Below are 5981 nucleotides of genomic sequence, written 5' to 3'. Positions count from 1 at the left end.
TATAACCCTAGACTTGATTTTCAAGGTTAGATTTGTGGATTTCTTCTGAATTCTATGGTATTTTTGTCTTTCCTTCATGGGCTGATATAGATATTTTTATTTGATTTCTAAAATGCATACAGTGATTGCATTTAAAACTCTTAAATGTGATGTCAAACCATTTTGTTGTTGTATTTTTTTATTTCTTACAGAAATTTTGCCCTTACTCTTTTTTTTCTGGGTATATCAAGTCAGAGATTATATAATATTTCTCTCTTTCTTCCCCAGGAAGTAAATCTTTGAGTATCAACTCATTTTAAATAAACTTTCTTGTGACCTACATGACTTCTTAATTTGAAAGATGAAATAAATTCTAACTTATTACACAGGACTCTGATTACCCACTTACCAATTGAAAGAATGAAAAACCAAAATTGAGGACTGCTTCAATTTTGAGCTTTTACTACAAAGACTTTATACTCTATGAAAGGTGAAATAGGAGTTGCCATGGGCAAGCCTGGCAGAGATATTTTTATGGCTTCTCAAATCTCAACACCTTATATAAACACTGAGGTCTCTGAAAAATAGTAATTAAATATTGCTTTAGGGCTTAAGGAGAAATATATTTCATACTATAGGAAAACATACATTTTTTCAGGAAAAGCATCATAAGTGATATTTACCTCCATAAATTTATTTAGGGTGAAAAGATAGAGATACATTATTTCTAATTTAAACTTTAGGTTATTAGCACTTATTTACACATTACCTGGGTGCTTGTAATCAAGTCAAGGAAGCTTCTGTTTCTGTAAAACATATTGGAAATAATCATAGTGTTATGTCACTATACGAGTAAATGAAATATAAAAAGCATACTCAACAATATTTTTATTTAGAGTTTGATATTACACTTCACACATATTGATAAAGGCAGAAGCATGAGTAACAAGCAGTGTGTGTGCAACATCTAATTTAATCAGGACACATAAATAATTAGTGAACCCTGACACTGTTGGCCTACTCTGTTTTCCTTACGTAAAATTTATGTAAAGAATCTCCAGTAGACACATGTGTAAGTTTCTTTGTCTTTTAAAACTGTCGTGAGTCTAAATCGTGTACATTTAGTTCAACAGAAACAGTGTCAAACTAGATGTCAGAGAAACTTGGCTGAGGTCCCAGTTCTTTCAATATCTCATCTTTATCCTTTGGCTTCCCAGAATGGAACTCTATCTGGCCAAAATCTCCTGCTATTTATAAATGACATTCATCAGCTGACTCCAGCTGCTAAGACCTTAAGAAACCTCAGCATCACTCAATACAGGAAACCCTGTATGATTTTTCAACTTATTGCTAAGTGGGTTGAATATGTCTTCCAGGACATTCACACGTGGTTGTTCATTTATTCCTTTTGGCTCTACATATCTTCATATTATGTTCCTCTCTTACAAAAATAGCCACTTTACTGAGATATGGATGATATAGCTGATACTTTGGATAGTTTCAAGTTTGAGCAGATACTAAATTATTAAACCTCATCAGGAAAAATGGGCATTGTAGTATGCTAAAAGAGGAACGCCATTGGTGTATGATATGGCTGATAGCTATAGACCAGCTTATGTGCAATTTAGGGTTGCACATGTCACCTGGGAGCACAGTGCTACTTAGCCTAGGGATAGCCAGAATACGAGGCTGCCTCAATACAGATGCAACACTCATAAATATTTTAGCATGCACTTAAAATGACAGTGGAATGGGTAATTTTAAGTGTTACCTGAAAGATGACTGAGAAGCATGTAAGTGCTTTCAGAGGAGACTCGGTCATCTGTTACTCTTCGATATAAGATGGAGCCCAGAATGGAGCAAAAGACAAAAATAATGAAGAGGGAATGTATTCCTTTTCCTCTAAGTTGAGGTGCTAATTTTATAAATAGATACATAAAAATTTACTTTGGATTTGTCCATATACTTTTAATTGAGACACATTGAATAAGCTGTGAATGAAAATATCGTAATATTATAAGAGACTGGTTTCTGTTAGGTTTATGAACCATGCTTGATAATCAATATTCCTGAGTGTAAATAATATTTGATCTTCAATTAATTGCATTAAAATTTCATAATAGGAAATATACATTGATACTACAAATCACTATTTCATTTATGATTCATCCAGTAATTGATAAGCACACAGTTTTACAAGTAATGGTAACCTAAATTCAAAACAATGATATTTTAAAATGCTTATGTAAAGTGGTAATATTAAAGCATCTGTCCTCTCCATAGGGAAACTAAACACACAAAATATTTTGTGTTGTTTTATGTTGTTGGTAATCCTGTTTCTTTGTGTTTCCAATGTAAAAATTAACATTTTCAGGCTAAGCCAAAGAAGGTATTCTAACAAGAAAGAGAGAGAGAGAGAGAGAGAGAGAGAGAGAGAGAGAGAGAGAGAGAATAGTTTGATAAGGAGAGGAAAGTAATCAATTCCTTCATGGGCTCTTTAAAGTCTATATTCAGCCAATGAATAGCATCAATGGTTGGTATATGAATAATTGGTCTATGTGTATTAAATTGAATTTTCAATCCTGAAATGGGAGAAATTTTTATTTATTTTATGATATTCTGCCTGGTATAATTTAACAGAAAGGTCATAGGGTAAAGTTGAATCTTGATTCTCATCACTGTATCACTTTAAAGTGTCTTCAAATGATTTTTATTGTTTTTTATAGCTGTAGGAATATTGGTATTGATCCTATAAGGTTTTTAAGCAAAATATGAAAATTAATATAAAAGCTCTTACATTTCATACTTACTTAATGTTGTTTTATTTTCTGTACTAATAAGTAAATTTTCTTGCACAGGAATCAAGCAAGTCTTAGATCTGGTATTGTTTTTCCTGAATATTATCATACAAAAGCACACGCATATGCATGCACACACACACACACACACACATACACACACATACAGGGGGGATTTAAATACATTAGTGTTATATCTTCAGATTTGTAATATATTTCATATGCTATGTACAAAATGAGCCAGTCAAAATGCTTTTAAGTATTATTATTTGACTGAGATGTGCAAAGGAGGCTTAATATTTAATATTTTCTCTATTTCTGTAGTAAGAAAAGAGAAGTAAAAATCCAAATCAGCTAAAAAGTTTCTTTCATAGCATGTGCAGAAATTGATTTCATACAGTGCATTGGGATAATGACATACAAGACACACAACACATCCAAGACATACAAGACTACACAACATTTCAAATGTTATGCTCACATTTTGTTTATTTTTCACTAGATCTTTTGAAGCCTGTCAATATGGTTTACATACAACACTACCAGACAAATCTCAAAAACAATGTCATCTAAAAACAATTACTCCAATGACATCTATAATGCTATTAATCATTCATATTATTATACATACAAACTTGATGCTAGTGATATCAGGAATATTTCTTTGAATTCAAATATTAAATAAATAAAATAGTAATTCCTTTATTAAACAAACGTAATTTATCTATATATTCAGCACAAATTTGGCTATAAGAGAAGTGTTGATGAAGAAATGCATTGTTTGTTGTAGTTAATTTTTTCCTACAGACAAAAAATGTATGCAAACTAAATCCAGTTCTCATTCCCTCTGCCACCCTTATCCTTCCACACTGACATTCATATTTCATGTACTTCCTTCTCTTCTTTTCTCTCTCTCTTCTCTCCTCTCCTCTTATTTCTACACATTTGATTCACATTGCATCTACTTGGCACTGCTAGTATCTCCATTCAGTGCAGACCATATGGAAAACAGGTTATTTAAGGTAATGGAACTGTAATCCACCAGCCTGTGTCCCTTTTAATGTCCCTAATAATGTCCCTATTTTCTTTGTGCTCACTTCAGCAGCACATATATTAAAATTGGAATGATAAAGAGAAGATTAGCATGGCTCCTGCACAAGGATGACTTGCAAATTCTTGAAATGTGCCATATTTTACCACCAACAACAGAAAAAGAAAACAAACAAAAAACAGGAACTAACAACCACTGGTGATTAATATTTATCAATAGCAATGCCTTCAACTCCTCAATTTAAAAAAGCACAGTCTACCACAATAGGTGTAAAAATAGGCTCTATCATTCTGCTGCATATAAGAAACACACATCAGCATTAAAGATATACATTTCCTAGAAGTAAATGGTTGGGAAAATTGTATTCCATGCAAAGTGACTGAAGAAACAAGCTGAAGTAGCGATTCTAGATTTTTACTATAATAGACTTTCAACAAAAAATAATCTAAAAAGAAAATTCATCAAGGTAAAAATACACAATGATGATGTCTCAATCTTAAATATCTATGCCCTAAAAACAGGAGCACCCACATTCATAAAATATACATTACTAAAGCTTAAATCATACCTCAAATCCCACACACAAATAGTTGCAGACTTGAACATCTCACTCTCACTAACAGCCAGATCGTTATGACAGAAACTAAATGGAGGATGAACTGCATGAAACTAATAGATGTTATGAATCAAAAGGAGCTAACATATCTAGAGAACATTTCACTCAGACACAAAAGAATATACCTTCTTCTTAGCACCTCATGGAACTTTCTGCAAAATTGACCATATGTTTGGTCACAAAGCAAACCTCCACAGATAAAGAATATTGAAATAACTCCTTGTATCTTATCAGACCATTATGATTGAAGCTGAAAGTCAACAAGAAGAAAAACAACAGAAAGCCTACAAACTCATGGAACCTGAACAAATTCCTAGTCAATGAACTCTGGGTCAGGAAAGAAAATAAAAAATAAATAAAAATAAATAAAATAAAATAAAAGACTTTATAGAAGTCAAGGAAAATGAAGTCACAATATACCCAAATGTACAGGACACACTGAAACCAGTGCTAAGAGGAAAGTTCATAGCAATAAGCACCTTCATAAAGAAATTAAAAGGGTCCATACTAGCAATTAATAGCACACATGAAAGCTTTAGAATGAAAAGAAGCAGACTAGTCAAGAAGACTAGTTGGCTGAAAATAACCAAACTCAGGTCTGAAAACAATAAATTACAAACAAAGAGAACAATTCAATGAATCAAAAAAACCAAGAGCTGTTTTTTTGTGAAAATCAACAACAAGGTAGATAAAGACTTAGCCATGCTAACTAAAAGGCAGAAAGCAAGTATTCAAATCAACAAAGTCATAAATGAAAAGTGAGACATAACAACAGGCAATGAGGAAGTCCAAAGAATCATTAGATCTTACATTAAAAGTTTACATGCCCCAAAATTTGAATATCTAAATGAAATGGATATTTTCTTGATAAATATCACTTGCCAAAATTGAATTAAGATCAGGTAAACAAATTAAATAGTCCTTTATCTCCTAAGGAAATAAAAGCCATCATCAAAAATCTCCCAACCAAAAATCGCCCAGGGCTGGATGGGTTTAACATAGAATACTACCAGACCTTCAAATAGAGCTAATACCAATTCTCTTCAAACTATTCCACAAAACAGAAACAAAAGGAAGGTTACCAAACTCACACTGTGAGGCTACAGTCACCTTGCTACCTAAACCACACAAAGACCCAACAAAGAAAGAGAATTTCAGACCAAATTCTCTTATGAACACTGATGCAAAAATACTCTGTAAAATACTCACAAACCGAACCCAAGAAATCATCAAAAATCATTCACTATGACCAAGTAGGCTTTACCTCAGGCATGCAGAGGTAGTTCAAGATATGAAAATCCATCAATGTAATCCACCATATAAAGAAACTGAAAAAAAAAAAAAAACCAACACATGATCATCTCATTAGATGCTGAAAAAACATTCAACAAAATCCAACACCCATTCATTTTAAAAGTCTTGGAGAGATCAAGGATATAAGGAACGAACTTAAACATTGTAAAGGCAATATACATCAAGCCTATAGCCAACATCAAACTAAATGCAGAGAAGCAGAAACTACATCCACTGAACCTGG

The 5981-nt window shown here is 32.5% G+C and overlaps 1 non-coding gene across 1 annotated transcript; it reads left to right on the top strand.

Annotated features, from left to right (window-relative positions):
- The first annotated feature begins 3866 nt into the window (after positions 1-3866).
- LOC127202427 (U6 spliceosomal RNA) lies at positions 3867-3973 on the top strand. Its single transcript, XR_007832307.1, has one exon. It is a non-coding gene; the product is annotated as a U6 spliceosomal RNA (small nuclear RNA).
- The last annotated feature ends 2008 nt before the right edge of the window (positions 3974-5981 follow it).

The sequence above is a fragment of the Acomys russatus genome, chromosome 18, assembly GCF_903995435.1.
Source record: "Acomys russatus chromosome 18, mAcoRus1.1, whole genome shotgun sequence".
In the NCBI taxonomy this organism is placed as follows: Eukaryota; Metazoa; Chordata; class Mammalia; order Rodentia; family Muridae; genus Acomys; species Acomys russatus.
Note: the sequence above shows the minus strand (reverse complement) of the source record. Positions and strands in the feature narration are given on the sequence as shown.